Below are 26,606 nucleotides of genomic sequence, written 5' to 3'. Positions count from 1 at the left end.
AGGGTTGATGCAGAAACATGTCTCTTTCCACTGCACTCCTTTGCCTCAGAGCACAGAGAACACGGAAGCTAGGGAGTGGGAAGACATGGTATTCTTAGCCTCTACTGCCGGCCACGTCTTCATCTGTGGCCAAAGGGGAAACTTTCACGGGAAGAGTAGAGGGCCCATGTTTCCCTTCTGGGATCCCCTATGCATGTTGCCTTATCCCTCTCCCTCTAGCCAGGAATCTGTTGTGTTTTTCTTCTGCCAATGTACTATGATTGTATATGTGCCTCTACCACCCACCCCATGGTGGGGAGTGGAGGGGTACAAGGCCCTCTCTGCTCTGCTTTTTCTACCTTGGAATTAGGCCAGATAAAATAATTTCTCTTTGTTCAGTTTTTTTTTTTTTTTAAGAAATGCCTTTAAAACACCAGAATGCTAGGGTTTTGTGCACATGCACACATGTGTGTGTGTGTGTGTGTGTGTGTGTGTGTGTGTCTTATAATCTTTTCAACCACCTCCAGCTTAAGTTTTTTCTCAGCAATGGTTGTTTTTTACACTTTTCAGCCTGAAAATAATTCTCTTTGACAGGGAAGACAGAAACGAAATAGGATTTAAAAGAGTCTACTTTCCTCATGTCATCCATCACCCTGGACAGCTCTCTGGTTTATTTAGGTATTCACTTCTATTTTTTTCTGCTATATCAGTATAATTTACAATGGTATCATTAGAATTGTCTTTTTGAGAGTTTCCTTGAAGCACATCTTGAATTCCAGTATCCCATTCTAGCTCTGCCATTTACTACCTCGGACAAAGTATTTAACCTTTCTGTGTCTGTTCATGCAACTGTATAAAGGAGACAATAGTATCTACGACATAGAGTTGTTGTGAGGATTTAATGAATTAAACACGTAAAATGCGGGACACTTGGGTGGCTCAGTGGGTTGGGCATCTGCCTTCAGCTTGGGTCATGATCCTGGGATCCTGGGACGAGCCCCACATCCAGCTTCTTGCTCAGCAGGGAGCCTGCTTTTTCTTCTGCCTGCTGCTCCCCCTGCTTGTGCACTCTCTCTCTTTCTCTCTCTGACAAGTGAATAAATAAAGTCTTTTAAAAAAACATGTAAAGTGCTTTTAACAATGCCTGGCACATACATGGAAAATGCTCAATAAATGCTATTATTACTGCTGGTGTTACTATATCTGGGACATGAGCTTCAGGTACCATAACTTCTTCATATTACTTCAGGTTACCACCAGCCTTACAATGTCTGTTATTGGATTCAGTGTTAGACTCTCTTAGTTTCTCCTTCTTTTTTTTTTTTTTTTAAAGATTTTATTTTTTTGAGAGAGAGTGTGGAAGTGTGGGGAGGAACAGAGCGGAGAGGATGAAGGATAAGCATACTCTGCTGAGCACAGAGCCTGATGTGGGTCTCAATTCCAGGACCCTGAAATCATGACCTGGGGCTGAAACCAAGAGTCTGATGCTTCACCGACTGAGCCACTTGACTCCTTTTTTTTCACCGCATGCACTTTTTCAGCATCGATTTCCGGAGCAACATTTTGAGGTAAGTTATACTGACTTGAGTTTGAGTTCTGGCTCTGACATTTGCCAGCTCTGTATCTTTGGAATAATAGGGATTTCTTTAGCTTCTTCTTTAGTACAACAGGAATAATATCATCTTCCCTTGTTGGTGGGGGGTTGCAATATATGTAAGGCTAGTAAAGAGTATAACATATGATAAAAGCTCAATAATTTCAAATATGCTTCACTTTTCAGTGTTTTTTGCTGCCCCAAAGTTGTTGTACTATCTGTAGGGAAAAAGAGAACTCTTCTTGGAGTACGATGCTCAGAATGGGATCTCTTGTCCAATCTGACCTTCTGGAAGTTTTCAACCTTGTACCCATTCCTTGCCAGTTCTTGGCCCTTTGCTGCCCTTGAATAGCCACTAGTTATGTTTAATTACTTGATACTTGGTGATTTCTCATGGTAGTGCCATCTTGAGCTGAATTCCATGTATAATTTATATCATAATCAATGTAGTTTTAAGGAAACAAATCCATATGGAATGCAAACTTTTCCAAATGATGTCATTCAGTAGTACTGAATCTAATACTGTCAGTCTGATCTAGTTCTTCCCCTTGTTTTAGTTGGTCCTACATTAGCTTCTGTTTCCTGCTTGGTAAAGTGAGGATGATTACTGTACTTAACTCACAGGGTATTGGTGAAATTATTAAGATATTCTGTTACAGTGCTTCACACAGTGCCTGACTCACAGTAAGTACTCAATAAATGGTAGATACATAGACATAGGTACATGGGAATACATCATAACAGATGTCTGAATCATCAACATGGACCCATGCTCAAATCCCAATGTTGTTGCTGATACCAGGGATCCCCATTTCTCCTGATTTTCATGGAAAATCTATCGCTCTTATATTCTCTCCATTCAACGCCTTTCTTCCTTGTTACATAACTGTCTTCATAATGGCATGTACTGAAAGAGTTAGTTATTTACCTCTGCTGTGGGGGTGGGGTAAGTCCCCTTAACTCTGCAAATAGGAAACTGTATTATCCCCTTTCTACAGATGAGAAAAATTAAAACTCAGGGAGGCACATCTGATGTCATTGGCATACCTGTTGAATTCCAATCTCTCCTGATCAGCAGAGCTGAGCTTCTGTTTCAAGGCACCCAACTCCTACAGTCCAGCATCCTGACCCCACATCCAGGTTATATTATCACAAAGCTCTGATGCTCTGCCTGGCTGTGGTCAGTTCTTGCTAGTCTCTTCCCACAAAGTATCAAATCCTGTCCCTTAGGCCCACCATTTGCTGGTTCAAGAGGTCTGTTCAGATGAATCACTAATGCTAGACTATGATGTTTCTACCTTCCTGGCTTCAAGTATCCCATGCTTGGAACTTCCTGTTGCTGCTATGCTCCGCAGGAGAAACTTGCTCTCCCCTGCCTAATAAGGATAGTTAGAACCAAGGATGAGGTACCACCCTGCCCTGGTGTTTGTTCCTCATACTCCCTTGGGCCCGTACTGTTATGATCCTATCAGGCTTTATGCTGGAACCCACGGGGAATGAGAAAAGAATACTTTCAGTCTGTGTGGATGAATCTTCTTCAGATAAAGGCCTTCCTTGAGTTTTTAAATTTCACTATCCATTTCTCCACTTAGTAAATCTGTTACGCACCCTGGAAAAGCATTATAGAACCTTCTTTAATTATTTGTCAATGTGGAGAAATAAATTTGCCCAAACTAATAATAATTGTGCATGGTGCTCTTACCTGCAAAATTTGTCAATAAATAAATCAATACGTTAAAACTAGAGTCATTTCCTTTTAGACTTGAACCCATCTGGCGTGGGGGTCGGGGCTTGAAAAAACAAATGTTATGGCCGTTGTAATGATTAATCACATACCTTTTTATTTTTTTTAAAGGTCTTCTTATAGGAGCAAATGTTATTGTTCTGTCCTGTAGTTTCGGACTTGGTGGTGAAAATGAGCTTACCTAATGTGAAAGATACCATCAAATGCTGATGTGCCAGGAAGTCTCACTTTAGATATGAGCATTTAGAAATTGAAAAGAGTGCCAGTTTTGAGGGAGAAAAAAACGAGACAGAAGATCAATAGTGAAGAAAGAGTGAAGCCATCTTTCCGTCTTTGTATGTGATGGAATTAAAGTAACTTCTAACTCTGAGGATTTCTGCGATGTCTCTTGCTATGGCAACTAACACCATAGAATTTATATAGATGATGAAAGAAGAGAATAAACTTTTATGTTCTGATCTATTAAATTGATCTAGATTTTGTAGATATATATATCAAGGGATCAGGAGAGTGAGGTTCTCAGCTTCTTGATGGGCTTTATTTATGGTTTGAAGTTTATCTTGGTACTGAAGAGAGCTTAAATTCAAAGAATGTAATTTTTTTAAAAAAAATCTCTAAATCTTAATGGAGATAAATTGCCTTAGTTTTGTGAAACCCTACTCTCTGAGAGTCAGTAATTTATTGTGAAATGTTGGAACAAAGGTAATTAAAGGTATAAAAGTTAGTGATCAATCATTTAACAAGTGACCAAGTGCCTTTAATGTGCCCAGCAGCGTGCTTGCAATCAGGCTAAATACATTTTGCAGTTTGTTCAGGTGAAACAAAATTGAGGGAGATGTCCCTTTACATCTCCTGTTAAGTATTCTTGGATAGGTGTGTCTTCAAACTTTCTGCTCTAAGTTAGACCTAAAGCGAGTGAATCAAGTCAAGTCTGAAAGTGAGCTAGGAGTTTGCTTAATTAAAAACAACAACAACAACAACAACAACACACAAAACATAAGGTTTGGTGTCATGACTTAAAAATTGTCAAGAAAGCCAGGGATAGGAAAAAATAACCAAGCCAGGGCTCAGATATCCTCCTAAATCAGGAAAACCAAGTATCAAGTGATGCTAAAGAGAATGATGGGACTCAATACACTGACATGCCTTCCTTCCTTCCTAAGAAGCCTTCTCTTTCCTGATATCTGACAGCACCTCACATGTAAGGCTGCGCCTACTCCTGTTTCTCGAAACTGTTGGAGTGACCACCACTCAGTTTGAAACGGTTAACAGTCCTCAGCCACTGCTTTATTGCTTTGTTTCCCCCTGTGCTTTGCACATGGTAGACGATCAGATATTTTTTTGATGGATGTAAGAGCTCACGTAATGGTTGTTGAGAAAGAATCCAAGACTGGAAGTAAACTGCCCTGTTACATTTACTCCCCCCTAGAAAAAAAGAAAAAAAAACCTCAATTGTATCTTTTGTGTTTCATGTTAGAAATTGTATGCAGTTCATTTTAAACCACCCAAAGAGCTCAGAAAATACAAAGAACAAAGTATAAATCACCTGAAGTCCAGATATTTATGAGGCCCGAGGTCTCTGCGTTTGTCAGATGGGAATAATAATAGTGCTCGAGTCATGTGCTTGAGGCCGGGTTAAATAAGGCAGTGCTGGGTACAAATAAAGTGTTGGGTAAATGTTAGTTATAATCCTCATTAGTGTCATTGCCATCATCATCAGAATTAACAGTCAAAGGAGGATGGAAAGAACTAAAATTTAGTATTAGAGATGTTTCAGCAGTAGAAAAAAAGTGAAGTTGTGCCTGTCCCTTTGAGAATCATAGGAAGGGAGAAAAAAGAACTATAGAAATAAATATGATATGTGAAGAGTAGATCAGGGAGAACATTTTAGGGGGATTTCACTTTAAGAAAATAGATCATTTCCTGACAGCAAGAATGTAGGGAGTAGTAGGGGGAATTGGGGTTTGGATGAGAGGAGAAGGTCTAGTCCCCAAGGTACCATTCAACAATAAATTGTATGAATCTGTGCCTTGTTGCTGTAGGGAATGAAACAAGAAAGTATAGTTTCTCTTTCCCCAGCTTTCTCAACTATCTAGAACACTGAAGATAAATTCAGAGAGCCTTGAGTGAAAATGTCAACTTCTAAAAGAAAGAAAATGGTGTGTGGGGGCAAATAGTACAGATAAGCAAGTGGATGTCTGAACTATGGCTTAATTTAAAATTCTACCATAATGGCTTTTTACCGCAGCAATTAGAACAAAAATAAAGCTGGTAGTTTGAGATAAACAAAGCTGAGTGCTGATGGGGCTCCTAAAGAAACAGAAGCTACTGATAAAAATGGAAGTTCGGCAAGCACTCCAGGGATGAAGGGCAGCCAGGGTAGTCAAAGTGATAGGCTGTTACCAGGCCTCTCAGAAGAGCATATTGCCAGGCAAAAGGAATTGCATATGGGCACCATTTCCAAGGATTAATGAGTGAGAGGAAGGATAAGTTATTTTTGATATTTTTGTTTACCTTGTTGAAGAAAGAAAAACGAGCGGCTGGCAAACACAAATCCTGAGAAGTTAATAAATTAGATGCTGAGTCTCGTGTTTGAAGATGAGGCTGGATAAACAGGGAGCTAGGAAAGAGCTTTTATTAATTCTAGCTTGGTGAGGGACAAATCAATATGTCTTCTGCGGGTATTTTACAGATACCTTAGGCTCGTACCTCAGTTGGCTGGCTTAGTGGGAGATCAGGGCATTTTGGTTAGCTGGACTTGTTATTGTTTTAAGTGCTATTAACTCATCTATGCAGCAAAGCTTCCTGACATGTGGACACCTCTACAAGCATAATACTTCTCCAGTTTTATTCATGTGTGTGCAATTGTATTAGTGCAAGTCGAGATTATGCACTGTTAAGAAATAGTAGCAACCAAATCTTATTTTTTAAATAGTGAATGATGGCACTCTCCTACACTATCAGAACTAGACCTGTTGGTCTCCTTTTAGTTCCTTGAATGTATCGTGATCTCTCATGCCTCTGAGCCTTCACATGAGCTAGTCCTTCTGCTGGGAGTGCTCTGCCTCCCTCCCTTTTCCTTTGCTTACCCGAGCTTCTATCTAACTTTTAGGTGTCAGTCAAATGGCACTCCCTCAGGAAGTCTTCCCTCATCTAGTTGGCCTTGTAGCATTCTGAACTTGTCTTTTATAGCACTAAATATGAGTGTAGTTCATCATTCTTTAGTTATTAGTTTGATTCCATTTTTCCTACTAGGCTGGCTTGTGGGGATAATCATCATTCACCCCCTATCCTCCTGGGTTCTAACCAGTTAAACCTGTACACAAAGAATGGAAAACAGTGGTCAATACCCCAGAGATACAGGGAAAATTGTTAGAGGGTACCGACTGGGCTTAAGGCTAAAATGGCCTTTCTCGTCTCCAGCCCCCTGGGTCCTGGGAGCTTATATGACCCATCTACCCTTCCTGGTGAGCAGCAGGAAAGAGCAGAGTCTGTTGACACAGGCAAATCCAAAAGTCATGAGGGTGCTGCCTTTCTTACAGTTGAGGCAGGTAATAGAAGAGACAAAGTAAATCCTCTTTCCTGCTTTTGGAGGCAAAGGGACCTCAGCCACTGGGATAACATGGCTCAGTGAGTGATTGAATCCAACCAATCAGATTAGTCATTCCTCCTCCTGTGGAAGAAGTGAATGTCTTAGTAAAGAGAGACGTTAGTAAAAATAAGAATTAGGGCTGGGGTAGGGGAAAGAAGAAATACATCTTTCTGCACTTCCATCAGACTGTAGGCAACGGAACTTGTCTGCTTTATTTACCCACTGTATCCACTGTGTGTTAAAGAGTAGTTGCAAAGTTTAAAAATAAAAATGAAAATATGTTCTTAGCATGGTATCTGGCACATTGTAAGCGTTCAATATAGATTTGTTGAATCATGAATCAGCCTTTACTGGATTACTGACTCATGGCTAAATGGCCGACCAACCTTTGCAAAAGACATGGTTATTTAGTGGAAAATGTGAGACAGGAAATCTGGTTTGCTACTTGGTGTTTGACCTTGATTAAGACACTTAGGATCTCCCTTGAATCTCAATTTTTCTCATATGAAATATAAGGTGGTTGAACAAGCTTAATTGTAATTGGTCCTGTCTAGCTCTAGACTGTGATTCTAAAATGCAAAGTTCAAATGCCCTTTGCTTTAACTAAGCAGAAAAAACCTCAGGTCAAAAAGTAAATTCTTCTTCTTAAGAGTTATATAGCTGAAAAGTTTCTTTTTTTAAGATTTATTTATTTATTTGAGAGAGAGAGACTGAGCATGGAGCCCAACATGAGACTTGATCCCACAACCCTGAAATCACGACCTGAGCCCAAATCAAGAGCCAGTTGCTCAGGCAGCTAAGCCACCCAGGTGCCCCGTGACTGAAAAGTTTTCTAAAATCAATCAGAAACGGCAAGTTTTGAAGAGTAAAATCTAATTAGAAATATAAGAAACTACGGGTGATTCTGAAAAGAACCCAAAACAAATGCAAAAACAATATTTTTTTTTTTAAAGTAGGCTCTGAGCTCAGTACAAAGTTCAACATGGGACCTGAACGCACAACCCTGAGATCAAGACCTGAGCTAAGATCAAGAGTTGGGTGCTTAACCGATTGAGCCACCCATGTACCTTGCAAAAACAGTTTCTTTAAAAAGGGCAATTAGAAAGTGTTATTAAATGTAATTAGCAAAATGATTTAATCTTGGGTTTTTGCCTTGTACAATTTAGTAACCAAGGATAAATCTCTATCAATTATTTCCCCCCGCTTCAGTTAAACCACTGAGGTTAAAAGCAGTAAGCTCTAGAGTTATTAAAGGGTTATAGGGAAAGCTATTAGTTATGTGGCTTCTCTTTATTCAATCTGGAACTCAGGTTTACATTTAATATATGTGACTCATCAATTTCTGAATTAAGGTCCTTAATTAATATCTGGCATTTTTCCTTCTATCTGAAAGCTTTACACACAATTGCAGAGAGTGTGTATATTTAGAGTCTTTTCTTGACTTACCCTTAGTTACGAATAATGATTTTCCATTTTATAATTGTTGAGGCTTCTGTTAGCTGAGATGTTAGTAGTCAGGCAGGACTTTCCTGAAGTTCTGAATTTATGATTATTCACAGAAAAATATTTTGGTTTTTTAATTTTTTATTATTAAACATGTTCTTTTATAAGCCCAAATTAATGCTTTTAGCAAAATATTTTACAGATACTACTATATTTCAGGAATAATGATAGACATGGAAAATACAAAAATGATTAAATCCGTCTTTGGTTTTAAGGAGTTGACAATCTAATGGAGGATAAAGTCATGCAAAAACATAATTCCACTAGAAATAAAAACATTAAGTTCTTGAAGTTGACACGTATACAAGGTGCTATGGGGGTATAGAGAAAGGATTGAATAATTATTTCCCAGGAAGTCATGGGGCAAATGCCATTTGAATGGGTATTAAATAATGCATAGGGAGTGAGTATATTCCTAACAGAGAGAACAGCACATACAGAGTAAAGGAGCTAGTAAAAGGAATTATTTGTTCAGGAAACGTGAGAAGAATAGTTTCTTTGGTATGGAAATATTTACAACAAAATGACAGAAGATTGACATCTGTCATATATAAAGAGCTTTTATAATTCAGTGAGAAAAGATGAACACCTCATTAGAAAAATGGAGAAACATTAATATAAAATATTTCTTGGACACTTAGTATATTTACAAAATATTAACAATGATATACTCCCCGACATCTTGGAGCTTGCCATCTAGTGGGAGACACATGTAAGTAAATATAACAATTACAATTTAGTGTGTTGAGATTATAAACAGAACACAGAAGAGGCATCTAATTCATAGTTGGGGAGCCAGAAGAAGCTTCCCGAAGAAGTCAAACTTCTAGTTTTAAAGGCAAAAATTGGGTAGTATATAGACAGACACAGAAGTGGGCTGGGGGTAAAGGGGGTGAAGGTGAAGTGTGGCTGCAGCAGAGTATGAAGAGAGAAGTCAGATAATGTAAGTTTTGAAAACTATGTGCATACGTTTGGGTTTTCTTTTTTTCTTAAAGATTTATTTATTTATTTGAGAGAGAGAGTATGTGTGAGTGGGTGGAGGGGCAAAGGGAGAGAATCTCTAGCAGAAGCCACGTTGAGGGCAGAGCCGGACATGGGGCTTGATCTCACGGCCCAAGAGATCATGACCTGGATCAAAACCAAGTGTCTGACACACTCAGCCACCCAGGTGCCCCAGATGTTTGCATTTTCTTCCTTTTTTTTTCTTTAAAGATTTTAAAAATAATTTATTTGACAGAGAGAGAGAGAGGGACAAAGCACACAAGCAGGAGGAACGACAGGCAGAGAGAGAGGGAGAAGCCAGCTCCCTGCTGAGCAGGGAGACGCATGTGGGGCTCCATCCCTGGACCCTGGGATCACAACCCAAACCAAAGGCAGACACCTAACCGACTGAGCCCACCCAGGTGCCCCAATGTGTTTTCTTTCTTTCTTTTTTAAGATTTTATTTATTTATTTGACAGACAGAGATCACAAGCAGGCAGAGATGCAGGCAGAGAGAGAGGAACGGAAGCAGGCTCCCTGCTGAGCAGAGAGCCCGATGTGGGACTCGATCCCAGGACCCTGGGGTCATGACCTGAGCCGAAAACAGAGGATTTAACCCACTGAGCCACTCAGGGTGCCCCAAATTTGTGTTTTCTTAAGGAATCCATTGAAATGTTCTTAGTAGGAAGGCAATACTTTGATAGATTTGGGCTTTAGCCAATCTGACTGACTATAGTACGGAGAATGGATTGGAGTGGGCAACATGTCCATTTAAGAGGCTTTTTCTGTAACCTAGTAGAAAGATGATGGTGGAATGATAAGGAGGGCATCAGTGGTAATAGAGAAAAGTGGATGGATTTGAAATTTATTTAGAAGGTAGAACTGGTAGAATTTAGTGATTGATATGATGTATCAGGAGTGGTGATAAAAAGAAGTAAGAACAGCTTTGGAAATTAAGATGATGAATAATGTTCAGGACATGTTGATTTGTAGGTGTCTAAAGGAAATGGAAATTTCTGGAATTTACTTTTATGAGTCTGGAACTCAGGTGGGAGGACTTGTGGAGATAGAGGTATGGGAATCATCAGTCCTGAGTTCATCCGGAGACAGTTGAGTATTGTAAGAAGATAAGAGGGATAAGACAGAACCCTGGGATAGAACTCTGCCACATACAAAGGAAGAAAAATTCTCAACATGAAAAGGAATGGTTGAGAGGGTAAGTAAGAGGAAGGGCAAGATATTGTTGCGTTATGGAAATAAAGGGTGAATAGCATTAAAAAAAAAAAGTAAATGGTTAACTCTATCAAATGTTGCTAAGAGGGATGCCTGGGTAGCTCAGTCAGTTAAGCATCTGACTCTTGATTTCAGCTCAGGTCATGATCTGAGGGTCGTGAGATCGAGTTCTACATTGGGGCTCCATACTCTGCTTATCCTAATTCCTCTCCCTACTTGTTCTCTCTCTCTCTCTATTGTAAATAAATAAAATCTTTAAAAAATGTTGCTGAGAGGTTGTATAAGATAGTAGCACTGAAGCGAGTCCTTTAGGTTTAGTAACAAGGAGGTTGACTGTAGTCTTGTGGAGAACAGTTTCAGTGGAGTGTTGGGGGAGGCATTTAATGTGTCCGCCAGTGGGTGGGAAGTGAAATGATCACAGGAATCAGACAAAATAGCATTAACACATCATTCACATAACAAGAAATACAAAGGGTCAAGAAACATAAAGAAATTCTATCTCTTTAGTAAAAATAAAAATAAAAACAAAATACCCCCCACACAAAATAAAATGAGACACTATTTTTGGCCAGTCAAGTTGGCAAAGATAGAAAATTAATATACTGTCATTCACCACTTGGTTGAAGTGTCACTTGATACAATTTTTGAAGGTCATTTGGAGACATCAGAAATTTTTAAAATGTGAACACCTTTTCAGGTCACAATTCTGTTTCCTCCTTGGTATAGAGAAGGATACATGCTCCTCATCATGCCTTTTCGTTCTTGTGTTCTCTACTGTCACCACATAATAGCTGTTTGGAGTTGAGAACGACAATAATTCCAAAGAGGGAAATTTTTCTCCTGTTGTTACTGCTGGTGTTTTGTATGTTCATACTCGAGTGAATGGTTTATTTGGGGTGTGCTGGGATGCCAGGTGAGATTATTAGGAGTGTTATCTGCTGGAGGACATGCCACCTCAGGCTTTTTAAAATCCAGAGTTAAGAGGGGCGCCTGGCTGGCTCATTTGGTAGAACATGCGACTCTTGATCATGAGTTCAAGCCCCACATTGGGCGTGGAGCCTACTTAATTAAAAAGTAAAATTAAGGGGTGCCTGGGTGGTGCAGTCTGTTAAGCATCTGACTCTTAGTTTCGGCCTCAGGTCGTGATCTCAGGGTCGTGAGATCAAGTCCCAGATCAAGCTCCACACTCAGCATGGAGTCTGCTTAAGATTCTCTCTCTCTCCCTCTGCACCCCCTTCCCCACACACTCTCTCTCTCAAATAAATAAATAAATAAATAAATAAATAAATAAATCTTTTTAAAAAAGTAAAAATAATAAAGTACAGAGTAATAACAGAGAAAGAAGGATAAAAGTCATGCAGAGAGGCAGGCCACCCAAATAATTTTCTGCCACAATTTCTAAAGGACTCGGGATGTGTTTCTTGGCAGCAAGAGCAATAAAGGAGAAAGGAAAGCGAACAGTTCTTGAGGAATTTTTTTCTTCCAATTATCCAAATCTCACATAAGTAAAGAGATAAACTAGTTAGCAAGAGGTGTTTGTTGAAGTTAGCCTCACAAAATCAAAATAAAGCCAAAGATAAGCTCCATCAGGACAAGGATTTATGTCTGTTTCACGACTTCATTGTTACCACCTAAAGGAAAGCCTGGAAATAGTAGGTCCCCAGTTTATAATGGTTGAAAGGAGAAAGAACACTGAATGGGAAATTTGATAAGCTACAAAACCAGAGGAGTGAAGTGTGGATTGTTGACAGTTTGTTGAAGTTTATCTTTTTCATCTTGCTCTTATTTAACAACAAACACAAAATCTCGAGGCATCTGACTGCGGTTGTTTCTTTGTTTTCTTCTTTCCTTCTTCCAGAATGAGAAAGCATTAACTAGAAATCAAAATGGCTTTGCAGATAGATGGTGATTTTAAACTAATTTTTTCATTTGCTGTTTGGAGAGAGGAGAAGGGAGAACATTATCCAGTCACGAAGCTTGTGTTAACATTAATTGGTGATTATTGCAATGTGCACTGCAGTTTTTACTTTTTCTAAAATGCAACCATCTGATTAGTTAGCTCCATTTGGAGGAGAGGCAGTCACAATTACAGAAATAGGAGAAATGAAAGTGTTTTCAACAAGTTGCGTAAGAATACAGTTTCTTAAGGGTTGTTTTTTGTTTTTGTTTAAAAAATATTTTTTTCATAGCAAAATTGGATATAGGAACCCTTCAAGTATACATGGAGGAAATTACAGTACTTTTTGATTATCTCTTGGCTCTCACCTTTTTCTCCTATACCTCATAATTCTATTTAAATAATAATAGTTTCCATACGAAAACTTTCACTGTTGTAAAGCCAAGAAGACGGGGACTTGATGCAACGGTTAGCAATGCGGTTGTATGATTAACAGCAAAAAGAAAAAAGCTATGCTGACTTTTTGGACTCTGACTGCCAGCATTCTATAGTTCAAACTGTTGACTTCTTGAAATGATTGATGGTTTGAATTTTCTTGATGCTAGACTCTAGTGGTTTTCTGCCTACACCTTTGGCTTCTTTCCTTTTCTCTTGTGTGTAGATTCATCTTATGCTACTACCTAGCCAGTTTTAGAATCTCTTCTCCTCTCACTCTGTGCTCTTTCTTTTGGAGATCTTATTTGAATTGCCACCTTACTCCGATGACCTAAAATTTTATCTCTAACACAGGTTATTCTCTTCGAGCTACCTACATAATGTATCTTCTTATTCTAAAGGCAGTCAAACTCACCATGTTCAAAAATAAGATTAAAATTTACCTCTCCAAATAATGGTCTCTACCAAACATGTCAAGCCAAAGTCATCTCTGATACCTGTCTCCTCTCCTTTCCTTGCCCCATCCAATCTGTCACTAACTCTCCCCATTTCTTCTCTTACTATCTCTCAGCTCTGTTTCTCTTTGGCCCTACCACCAGTAGTCTAGTGCAGTTTACACTCACTCACCTTCAAAGCCTTCTAAATTATCTTCCTGCATCCACCTTTGCCCCATTTCAATCCGTTTTCTGCAGTGCAGCCATTTCAAAATACAGATATGAACATGTAATTCTCTGATCTTGAGAAAAGTTTAGAAGTTTTAACAAGACCTAGAAAGCTTTGAATGATCTGAACTGTTCTCACCCTCTTCAGTGTCCTCTCACCTGGCGCTTGCTTTAGCTCTTTGTGCCCCAACTGCACTGGCCTTCCTTTAAGAGACCTGCCTGGTCTCTCTATGCTACATCCTGCCACAGGACCTTTGAACATGCTTTTGTCTTGGCTAGGAATGCACTTGCTTCATTTTGTCTGGTCAGCTCACACTTATCATTCACATCCAAACTTATTTTTCTTTAAGAAAGATATTTATGACTTCCTTGACTTGTCAGTTCTCCGTAGCTTACATTGTCCTATTCCACTGTGTGTCTCTTTATTATGCTTGTCACATGGGTGTGTGGCTGGTAAGGGTGGGAGCTCCCAGCTGGCCAGGACAGTGGCAGGGTGGAAGGTGCTGTCATCTGGATGGGGGGGGGCAAGCTTTTGCTTTTCCTTTGTGTCCTCACACGTTGTCTCTGGGAAGGAATTCCCTCGGCTTTAGGAAGCACCAGGCTGCTGCTTTTACTTATGATTCAACCCCATTTTGTACTTACTGTTCCTTGACTATGTCTATGCTTTTCCAACTTGATGCTCACTCTGCAGTGAGCATCCTTTTCCATCTGTAAAGATGCTACTTTCTCAATAATAATAATAATCAGAATGTTTTGCTAGTCACTTACTTTGTGCAAGGCTACCTCTATTTTGCCACTCAATTCTCACAACAATCCTGTTTTGTACATGCTAGTATTAACTCCATTTTACAGATGAGGTAACTGAGGCTCCAAGAGGCTAAGCAACAGCATCCACCACAAAGTGTGGAACTGTAGGAGCTAGAGTTTGTGCGGAGACACCTGACAAAACTGGTTTCTCATGATATTTTCTACTTGGTGAAAAGACACCTCAATCATAAAGGCTTTTTTGATGCACTCAACAAGATGTGATCTCTTTTTGCAACTTTCTCTGCCTTGTGTGTATACTTCTTTTATGGTGATTATCATATTCTGTGCTTTATTATGAATATGTGTATTCCCATGAAGCAGATAATAAGGCCTTTGAGGACAAAGACTATATCTACTCACCATGCTCTACCCTTGAAAGACTTTAGGATAAAAAGTTAGTCAACCTCTATTATGTAAGAAGGTTGAACCAATCAGTAGTTGCAAATTTTTTAAATAAAGATTTTATTTATTTATTTATTTATTTGAGAGAGAGAGCATGAGCAGGGTAAGGGAGAGGGTGAGGGAGAAGCAGACTCCCCGCTGAACAGGGTTACCGATGCAGGCTCCATCCCAGGAACCTGGAATCATGACCTGAGCTGAAGAGGGTTATGACCTGAGCTGAAGGCAGACACTTAACTGACTGAGCCATCCAGGTGGCCCAGTAGTTGCAAATTCAAATGAGTATAGGGTTAAGAATGTAACAAATGACTGAGATGGCCCATTTGGCTGTGATATGCTGAAGAACACAGCCCTATATGGAGGGAATAGCAGCTGTTTGGTTCCTCTTGATTGTGATCACACTGAATTGTGTGTTGCCTTGTGTTGCCAGTTCTTTTGATTTTTCAAGAGAATTCAGAAATCTGGATTTTTCTTTTTTAAAAGGTTTTATTTTTAAGTAATCTCCACACCCATCGTGGGGCTTGAACTCACAACCCCAAGATCAAGAGTCACATGTTTCACCAACTGAGCCAGCCAGGTGCCCTAGAAATCAGGATTTTTAGATAAATAAAGTGATATCTCCTGCTTTTTAAGTGTTGGGAAAATTAAAACATAGACTAGACCAATACAGGGTAGCTGAAGGCCAATGACTTGTAGATAATGTTTCTGCTCTTCCTTTGAGCTCTTTTTTTTTTTTTAAGTTTTTATTTATTTATCTGACAGAGAAGGAGAGAGCACAAGCAGGGGGAGCACCAGACAGAGGAAGAGAGAGAAGTGGGCTCCTAGCTAAGCAAGGAGCCCAACACGGGACTTGATCCCAGGACCCTGGGATCATGACCTAAGCCAAAGGCAGTCTCCTAACCAACTGAGATACCAAGGTGTCCCTCTCTTCAAGCTCTTATTGTATACAATAATGATTCTATGTAAATGAATATTCTAATACTATCAAATGTCTTCTAGAAATCATTGCTATTGTGAGAAGTATCTTCTACAATGTTTGAGAGTAGGAAGAAAGAGAGAGAAGAAATATCAAACCCCCAAGGTTTCACTAATGTTTTGGAAGAACATACATATATTTGAAAGAACAGTATCTGAGTGCCCGTTCTATAATTATCTGTGTGTGTATTTATAAGCATAGATGAGATGTAATTTGCATATGTATCATTGAATATGCATATATTTATTTTATATACAGAATCTACAGATTTACATTACATTTTATATTTATGCAAATTTACAGTTGGATTTACCAAATATGTAGATTCATGTTAGAGATTTTTGAAAAATTAAAAAAGGCTCAGATTCAATTTTAGCTGAAAAGGGTTGAAAACTGGACAGTGATCTCATCACTTTGATAATCCAATTCCCTAAACTAGCCAGACCTTGGAAAATGAGCAGCTTAACCATGCTTGTGCCTGTGCTAGAATTTGAAATGACTGTTTAATCTGTTTTGGTCCTAACTTGTATAGTAAGAATATTTTTGAGAAGCTACATGTTGATGGGAATGAAAATGAACTAGATCAGTCACCTTCAGTACATGCAAACTAGAAACTCTTTTCAAGTTAAGCTCAATTGCAAGAGTTGAGTTTCTCTGGTCACCAGAGTCTTATACTGAAAAACAGTCTAGATCAACATCTAAAAATAGGTGTAAAAAGCCCATTGTGGACGTGGCCCAGCATGAAATACTGTGGGAATATTGAAGAAAGGTAACATGTTCAAGGAGTCAAAGTTTGGTCAGTCTTGAGCAAGAATGTAAATATTTGGCACTATTTTGTTAGGTTTTAGTGATTTCCTTCCTGGATTGGTTTTAGAAATAGGCTAGACATTAATCAAGAAGATGCTCAGTTTCTTTCCAATTTGTTGATGCTTTATGTTACAATTTCTTTGGGGGTAAGAGTATTGTCTTAAAAGCACATAACTTCAAACTTCCTTCTTTTAGAGTTTCTTCTAGGTTGCAGGTTGCATTTTTAGCACAAAAGTAAATAGAGTTGGTTATATATTAGCCGGAGGAATGACTACAGGAAAAGAACATAATATAATCCCCTTGACGTTCTGTAGATTAGAGAATGTTGGAGCTGGAAAGGACTTTAGCAGTTCCTTAGCAGTTGTCTTACCCTCTTGGGGAGTTAGATTAGATATCTCCAAGACCCTTCATAGCTCATTTGTCAAATGGGGCAGCGGAGGCCCAGGGTCAGAGTTTATATTTACTGTGGATCAATCTTTCAGGGGAAAGGGAGTTGACTCTTAAAATACCAAAATGAGTTCATCTGAACCCATGAAAAATTTGCAACAATTTATGTGGTATTCCAAATAAATGGGGCAGAATAGGTCTAGTATTTGAGATTCTAGAAATAAAAATTTTCTAGCACATCTCTTTCTTTAATCATAAATTCTAACATATTTTGTGCATCTCTGTAGAAAGAAGCAAACCAATTAAACAGAAGCGCCTAGCTCAGTGCTAAGTTCATTGCAGGCTTTCAACCCATATGTGTTCAGTGACCAGAGGCAGTGACGCTCACCATAGATTTCTATTTAGTTTTCCTTGTTTCTAATCTAGATGTCTCACTACTAGCAGTGGAAGTAACTTTGTGATATTCAGAGTATATTTTCTTTGACCTAAGGCTATAACTCTTTTTTGAGGCACAAACTAATTGAACAATTCATTTTGGTATTTTTTTAAATCATGAAACTGCGGCATAAGGGATATTTGACTGCTATATAATTTTGTCAGATATATGAAGAGAAAAAGCAATTATTTGCCTGGATTTTATGTCCTATTAAAATTAAATAAATGCATAAAATACATAAATAAAACCTCATTGAATGTTGGAATGTCAGGGAAGGGAATGAAATTTGTGTCTATTATTCTCATTTGTTCAGCACAGCTGAGAATAGGAAACTGGTGCTATTAAGTTTTAATCTTTCTCCTTTCACATCAGAACACTCATATATATGATTTTTTAAAAATTCAGTGGGGAAACTGTATGTACTTTAATATTAATTGCTACTAAATTGATAGTATTTCATATGAGCCATTTACAAATTATGAACTTTGCTTTTATGTTCATCTTTCCCATAACTGCTGGGATAATCTCTTACCAATAGTATTTTCATTATATTCGTCTCTTACTCAAAAACCTATAGAGAATGCCTATAGCTTTAGTGTTGTAAGTAGGAGTTGTGGAGACAGAAGTTCTGGGTCTGATTCTCTACTTTTTGCTGGCCGTGTGGCTTTGGGAATGCCATTTTTTCCCTCTGAGGCTCAGTTTTCTTATAAACAAAGTGGGGAAATATTTACAAACGATAATATTGTTGTGAGGGATACGTGAGAAAATGTTTGAAGCTCTTCGCAGAGCACCTAGCCTGAGGTAAGCCCTGGTGTATACTAGGTATTCAGTAACTATTGATTTAATTAGCTCATAGCTATCTAATGCTTAGAAGATAACCTGCAAATTTTTCACCCTACCCTGTAAGAACTGGCTCCCATATTTATCCCAGGCACCAACACTCTTAGTTTGTTATGGCTTAGTTAGGATAGGTCCCTTTGTTTTGGCCAGACTGATTTCCTTTCTGCCCTTATACACTACTCAGCTTCTCGGTCCCATGCTTGCACTGTTTTCATTACCCCACAGAAAGTGCCCTTCACTCTTCAATGCCACCGTATTTCAATTACTTTTGTAATCTTGCACGAAACTCACCTTTTCCAGGAAATTGCCTAATTAACCCCATTTGACTTAGGTCTCACCATTATTCTGGTTCATCTCAGCACTCACGTAATCAGTCTGTATAATCCTCTGCACCTGCAAGCATACAGTTTTGCCTTGTTCTTAACTCATTTTCTGTGTATTTTGCTCCTTCTCCAGCCAGTTTGAAAGCTCTTCAGTGGCAATAAGGAATGCATCTCCTATTTTGTTTGCAACAACACCCTTTCCCATATTACCCTTGGCCTCTAGTTTCAAGAAAGTTGCAAATTTTGCTGAATAAATGAATCAGTGGTATTTCATGAAATTGCATTTTGCAGCTATGGAAAGCCAAACATCAAGTGGATGCAATTTCATGCTTATGATCTAAAGCAGCCAACCGGGTGTTCTGACAATGAACAGATATTTGTGATTATTTTTATATTTTCTGCAATGAGGTAGAAAGAGCACACTTCATTATGTGACCGCAGGACAGTGGTTAGCCTAGCATATGACATCACAAAATGTTCTACTGGTACAGAATGAGTCTACAATTTAAAATAATGATATAGCTGTGTGACCTTGGGCGATTAACCTTTCAGGTGCTTTGTAAAAGCATTTGTAAAATAAATGAGGGGTTAGATTCTGTTATCTCTGTCTGCTCTCAGCTCTATCATTTTCAGGTTTTTAAATCATATACTATGGCCTCAGTTGGTAGTGTGGCAGTGTGTATATGATGTGAATGGTTACTAAGTGATATCTATCTCAGTGGTCATCGACTGGTGCCCTTTGAGGGTGCCCAAGTATATATTAAATATATATAGCTTTTGTCTTGGGCAGATGACATTTGTGATCTATTTCCTAAGAAACCACATGGTCCTAGGGCTAAGATAAACAAGATTCAGTATTTTCTAGCAGGCTATGGACTCTGAAAAACAATCTGAGGGGTTTGAAGGGGCGGGGGGTGGGAGGTCGGGGTACCAGGTGGTGGGTATTAGAGAGGGCACGGATTGCATGGAGCACTGGGTGTGGTGAAAAAATAATGAATACTGTTTTTCTGAAAATAAATAAATTAATTTAATTAAAAAAGAAGAAGAAGAAGAAAAAGAATGAAGAGGGAAAGAGAACCAGAAAAGATTTTAATTCAAGAATAGATGGAGGCTTAGGGAAAACAGGGTCAGAATTTGCTTAACAATAAGGAGAAGTTATCTTTCCCCATTCTCTCGCTCCCATTCACTCACTATACCCCAGAGAACCACCCTCCCCAAGGAAGAATTTACCATTCACTAGAATTCAAAATATCCTAAAAATTCCTATTTTTAAAAGATTTTATTTATTTATTTATTTGACAGAGAAAGATCACAAGTAGGCAGAGAGAGAGAGTGAGAGAGAGGAGGAAGCAGGCTCCCTGCTGAGCAGAGAGCCCGATGCGGGTGGGGCTCAATCCCAGGACCCTGAGATCATGACCTGAGCCACCCAGGAGCCCCAAATTCCTATTTTTAAGCACATAATCTTTTTTTAAACATGTAAAGGGGTGTCTGGGTGGCTCAGTGAATTAAGTGTCTGCCTTTGGCTCATGTCATGATTCTGGAGTCCCAGGATTGAGTCCCACGTCTGGCTCCCTGCTCAGTGGGGAGCCTGCTTCTCCTTCTGTCCTTCCCTCTGCTCATGATCTCTCTCTCTCTCTCTCTCATCTCTCTCAAATAAATAAATACAATCTTTTCTTAAAAAAGAGAAAGCATGTAAAAATTTTATTAACACAGGAAAGTACTGAAGGACATGTAAATTTATCCCAATGAATATAAATCCTTTGCAAAACTGCCAGTGCCCTAGGTTAAGGAGATTAAAGAACCAGAAGAGAATTGTGAGGAATTTATTCCCCAACACCAACCCAGAACTAAAAGATAGGTTATATTGACCAGCTTAGTTTCATTAAAACATTTGTTTCTAATGACTGGGTGAAAATTACTTATTTGAAAACATTGTCTTTCAAACCAAGCACTTTTAAAAAAAAAAAAAAAACAAGAAGTCTATGTAATTACAAAATTATGTTTTTCTCGAAAATAGATATCATTTCAATGAGTAATGAGTAGACAGAGAATATATATTGAATAAGAGTAAACCTTCCATAATGAGAATCAGTTTTGGAGTTTTGTCATGTTACAATAACCTAACCTGGCTTCTCAGAGCTTGGCCGTTTATGCAGCACACCAAGCATCTAGTTCTTCAAGATATGATATGAATGATCTAAATGGATTATATTTATGTATCCCTCACACATAAAATAACCACAGAGACATGTTGTTGTACCCACATGACTTGACAAATGGGGCCCAAAGGAAACCGAGAAGCAACCTGAGAAATTTGTCTAAGGGTGTTTTACAGCATCAAAGGGGCTACATAAGCCTTCTACCAAGACTGGAAAAAAAAGAACAAGTCACTGTGAGGTCAAGAGTATGTATAGTGAGAGGGAAGCTGGAAGGTAAAGGGTTGCTGGAAGCATAAGGGATAGAGGTCAGATAATAGGATATTGGAGTTAAGGATTTCTGATGCAGAGCAGTTCTGGTGATGGCTAGGTCTAGATGGGCTTCCACGGCTGTGAGTGGGTAGAGAGAAGTGAAGGTCAATGTCACAGGTGTTGAGGTTAAGACTTATACATGTAGGGTGTTAGTGGACTGACTGTCCATAGGGATCTTTATTTATCTTTTATTAAGTATCTTTTCAGAAACAGAAGAGATACATTTATGCAAGGGGGGGTTGGTTCTCTGGTAGCTAATGATAAGGGAATTATCTTTAGGAAGCCTTCCCTTCCTCATTTTTCTATCATTTTTTGGAGTAAGAATAGGCTTCCAGTTATAGATGAAAATAAAATAGACTCAGAAATTCAATAATTTGTCTGCTGTCATAGAGCTAGTGAGTGGTAAAGCTAGGATTCAAAACAAGCTCTGTCATAGTTGTAGTTCTGCTACGGCTGTGTAAGTTGACTACAGCCCATCCTTCTGGCTGATCGTGACAGAAAAATATGGAAAAATACAAAACCTGCTATTTGAGGACTCTAAAAAGTTAATAGAAGCCGTAAGGTTATGGAGTGGGGTCAAAACTTGGAGAAGTGACCTGCATGGGGGTGAGTTTCCATTTTTTCCCCTGGTGCTCCTTTGTGCCTAGAGTGAATCGCAGTAACGTAGTGGTGTTGGAAATAAAACTCTGATAGAGAGATCATGAACTTTCTGGCCGGAAGAACAAAGGATAGGAGCACCACAAATCTGGATAGTGTGGGAGGAATCACAGTAGGAGAGAGCTGGAGAAGAGGCCTCTTAATTGTGTATAAGTCTCAGCCAGACTCCTGAGCATAGGATGGACCATAATTAGCCGAGCAAAGGCTTTGAGGATTGGAGTGAGATTACAATCATCCACACAAGTCTCACATCAACCCTGAACAATATACCTGCATAGTACAAATCCAAATAAGCAGAGCACCTTCTTTTTTTTTTTAAATATTTTTTTAAAGATTTTTATTTATTTATCAGAGAGAGAGAGGGGGAGAGAGTGAGCACAGGCAGACAGAATGGCAGGCAGAGGGAGAAGCAGGCTCCCTGCTGAGCAAGGAGCCTGATGTGGGACTCGATCCCAGGACGCTGGGATCATGACCTGAGCCGAAGGCAGCTGCTTAACTAACTGAGCCACCCAGGCGTCCCAGCAGAGCACCTTCTTAAAGAAAGAAAACAAGATTTAATTTTTGACAACTTTATTGAGGTATACTTTACATACGCACGATTTATCTGTTTTAAGTTTAAAATTCAGTGATTTTTTTTTAATTGAAATCAAGGACCATTTCTATCACCCCAGTAAGATGTCTTGTTTCTGTTTACTGTTAAACTCTGTTCTCAACTCCAGCCCCTGAAAACCACTAATCTATTTTTTTTTTTGGTCTCTGTAGGTTTCCATTTTCTGGACATTTCATATAAATGGAATCATACAATATGTGGTCTTTTGCATCTGGCTATTTTCACTTAACATGTTTTTGATGTCCATCCATATTATAGCATGTATGCATATTTTGTTTCTTTTTTAAGGATGAAAAGAATTCATTGTATGGTTATTCCACATTCAAAACTAAGATTTGAGCTACTACCCATGTAAGGCAAGACAGAATATATGGTCTAAACCTAACAGGGTGATTACCCAAGAAAACAAAACAAAACAAAACAAAACAAAAGTTAACATTCTCCAAAAAGCCCAGAAGTCTCAGGACTTTGAGTCTAAACAACTTAGTAGTCAAAATATCTGAGTGACTATGTATACTAGATGTATTAAGAGCCTGGAAAATATGACCAATCCTCAAAGGAAAAGACAATCAACAAATGCAAACCTTGAGAAAACCCAGATGTTGGAATTATCAGACAAAGTATTTAAAACATCAGTTATACCTCGGCTCCATGAAGTTAATTGAATGGATAAATATTCTCAGCAGAGAAATAAAACGTACATAAAAAAGAACCATAATGGAAAATTTAGAACTAAAAACCACAACATTTGAAATGAAAAAATTACCATCTGGACTCAATAGTAGACTAGAGATGACAGAGGATAGAACTAGTAACTAGAAAAATAGGTCAATAAAAGAAATACTGTATGATTTCATTTATGTTTTTTTTTTTTTTTAAGATTTTACTTATGCGGCCCCTGGGTGGCTCAGTCGGTTAAGTGCCTGCCTTCTGTGTAGGTTATGATCCTGGAGTCCCAGGATCCAGCATGGCATTGGTGTCCCTGTTCAGCAGGGAGTCTGCTTCTTCCTCTGTCCCTCACCCCACTCGTGCTCTCTCTCGCTCTCTCTCTCTCTCAAAAAAATAAATAAAAAACATCTTTTTAAAAAGTGGCAAAATACTAACACTAAACAGATTGCGAAAGTTTAGTGTATATATTGTAATTTCTACTGAAGTCATGAAAAATATAATTCAAGGGAAAACAGCAAACAAGCGAATATATTAACGGAAATAGAATAGTAAGAAAAATGTCCAGCCAATTTAAAAGAAAGCAGGAAAGGGGTTAGAGAAGGGTACAGACAGTGGGGACAAGCAACAACAAATACTGTCATAGATCTAAGTCCAATCATGACAACAATTACATGGAGTGTTAAAACTCTAAACACAAATTAAAAGGCAGAAATTGAAATTAAATTATAAAAGACCCAATTACATGCTGTCTGTAAGAAATATACTTTAAATATAAAGGCATATATAGGCTAAAAGTAAAATGATGGAGCCATCTGACTGTGAGACAGCAGCAGCTGGAGCCACGTGATCCTGTGCTGGGGACCAGGCCGAGACCTGGCAATGGAGCCTTGCCAGGCCCTGTGCCCTTTGCCGCTGTGCTTCTCGCCCTGTGCTTTCAGTGGAGGTACTGTATTGGTAATCGCAGGAGGAGATTTTTCAGTTGTTGCTTCTGACACTTGATTGAGTGATGGGCTTTTAATTTGCACCTGGGATGGCCCCAGGTATTACAAATTAGCAGACAAAACAGTCCCTGGATGCAGCGGGTTTTCATGGAGACTGTCTTACCTTGACCAAGATTACTGAAGCAAGACTAAAGACATGTAAGCATTCTAATAGCAAGACCAGGACTACAGGGGCAGTTGCTGCAATGCTGTCCACCACCCTCCATTCAAGACCATTCTTTCTATATTATGTTTACAACATCATATGGGAACTCGATGAAGAAGGGAAAGGAGCTGTGTACAACTTTGACCTGGTCTGATTCTACCACTGAGACTCTTTCAAGGCTGGAGGCTCAGCAAATGCCATGCTACAGCCCCTGCTTGACCACCAGGTTGGTTTTAAGAGCAGGCAGAATATGGACCATGTCCCACTGTCCTTGGACAGAGTCACACATCTTGTGAAAGATGTCTTCACTTCTGTGGTGGAGAGGGATGGTTTTACTGAGGATGCGCTCATATCTGCATCATGACTAAGGAGGGCAGCAGGGAGGGGACTGTTCCCCTGCAGAAGGATTGAGCTGCGTGTTATTATCATTAATCACTTTAAAACTGGTTAGTTTTGGGGCGCCTGGGTGGCTCAGTGGGTTAAGCCTCTGCCTTCAGCTCAGGTCATGATCCCAGGGTCCTGGAACCAAGCCCTGCATCAGACTCTGCTCAGTGGAGAGCCTGCTTCCCCTCTCTCTCTGCCTGCCTCTCTGCCTACTTGTGATCTCTCTCTGTCAAATAAATAAATAAAATCTTTTTAAAAAACTGGTTAATTTTGTATCTTGGAACTATCCAACTCATTTCTTTTATTAAAAAGTAAAGCCTAAAGTAATAAATAAAGTAAAATGATGAAAAAATATACAGGGCAAATAATAATTGAAAAACTGCCGTGGTGGCTATGTTAATATCAGACAAAGGAAACTTCAGAGCAATACCTATTACCAGGAATGAAGAAAGAGCTAATTATGAAAGAATTAGTTCACCAAGACATAACAATCCTAAATGCATATGCAGCTTACAAAAGATCTTCAAAAGACACCTGATAGAAAGTAATATAAATGAAAGAGGAAATAGACAAATACACAAATGTATATGGTGACTTCAATACAGGTATTTCAGTAATTTATAGAAGAATTAGAACGGAGATGAATATGAATATAGAAAGCCTAAACGATACCGTCACCAGCTTGAATTAATTTTATCAAGTACCCATGGGACATATTCTGGGCCGTAAACAAACCTTAAAATCATTAATGGAAGTCGTACAAAGTACTTTTGCTGACCATAATGATATTAAACTAGATAGTAATAATAGAGACAAAATAATATATGGAAAATCCTCTAATATTTGGAGAAAATTACTAAATAACCAGTGAATTATTAGTAAAGACCAAGGGAAATTAGAACATATTTTAACTGAAATTAAATGTAAATTGTAACATTTGTGAGACTCATCTAATGTAGTTGTTCAAGGGAAGTGTGTGACACTAAATGCATGTTTTAGAATAGAAAAAGGTTTTAAAGTGGGGGTGTAAGCATTCACCGTAAGAAATTAGTAAAGCAAATTAAATTCAAAGAAAACAGAAGGAAGGAAATGGTAAAGATAAGAGCAGAAATTAATGAAATTGAAAACACAAACAATTGAGAAAATCAATGAAACTAAAAGGCCTATCCTAGAAAATTTTCAGTAAAACTGATAAATCTGTAACAACACTAACAAAAAATTGAGTGAAGACTGATTTCCAAAATGAAGAACGAAAGAGAGAATATCACTACAGAACATACAGGCATAAAAGGATATGAAGGGAATACTAAAGGCAATTATATGCATGTAAATCTGAAAACTTAAATTGAACCAATTATTTTTTTCTCTATCTATTGATTTATTTGTTCATTTATTTATTTTTAATTTAATTTTTTCATGTTCCAAGATTCATTGTTTATGCACCACACCCAGTGCTCCATGCAACATGGGTGTTCCTTAATATCCACCACCAGGCTCACCCGTCCCCCCACCATCCCCTCCAAAAACCTCGGTTTGTTTCTGAGTCCACAGTCTCTCATCATTCATCTCCCCTTTCTATTTTCCCCAATTCCCTTTCTGTTTCCTTCTCCTAATGTCCTTCATGCTATTCCTTATGCTCCACAAGTAAGTGAAACCATATGATAATTGACTTTCTCTGCTTGACTTATTTCACTCAGCATAATCTCCTCCAGTCCCATCCATGTTGATACAAAAGTTGGGTATTCATCCTTTCTGAATGTTGTGTAATATTCCATTGTATATATGGACCATATCTTTATTCATTTGTCTGTCAAAGGGCATCTTGGCTCTTTCCACAGTTTGGTACCAGATTGTGGACATTGCTGCTATGAACATTGGGGTACAGATGGCCCTTCTTTTCACTACATCTGTATCTTTGGAGTAAATACCCCATAGTGCAAAAATGTTCATCATTATTAGCCTTCAGGGAAATTGAAACAATTCTTAACAGATACAAACTACTAAAGTACACTCAAGAGGAAATAAGAAATTAGATAGTCCTGTATCTATTAAAGAATTTGAATTCATAGTTAAAATA

The 26,606-nt window shown here is 38.6% G+C and overlaps 1 pseudogene across 1 annotated transcript; it reads left to right on the top strand.

The window, feature by feature from the left end:
• The first annotated feature begins 1,506 nt into the window (after nt 1–1,506).
• On the top strand, nt 1,507–24,649 carry LOC309855871 (proteasome subunit beta type-1-like; annotated as a pseudogene). Its single transcript has 4 exons — nt 1,507–1,547; nt 10,387–10,465; nt 11,418–11,539; nt 23,827–24,649. The product of its transcript is annotated as a proteasome subunit beta type-1-like (transcript).
• Nucleotides 24,650–26,606: the final 1,957 nt, after the last annotated feature.

Source organism: Mustela nivalis, assembly GCF_964662115.1.
Source record: "Mustela nivalis genome assembly, chromosome: X".
Lineage (NCBI taxonomy): Eukaryota > Metazoa > Chordata > Mammalia > Carnivora > Mustelidae > Mustela > Mustela nivalis.
This window is presented reverse-complemented; position numbering and strand designations above follow the sequence as displayed.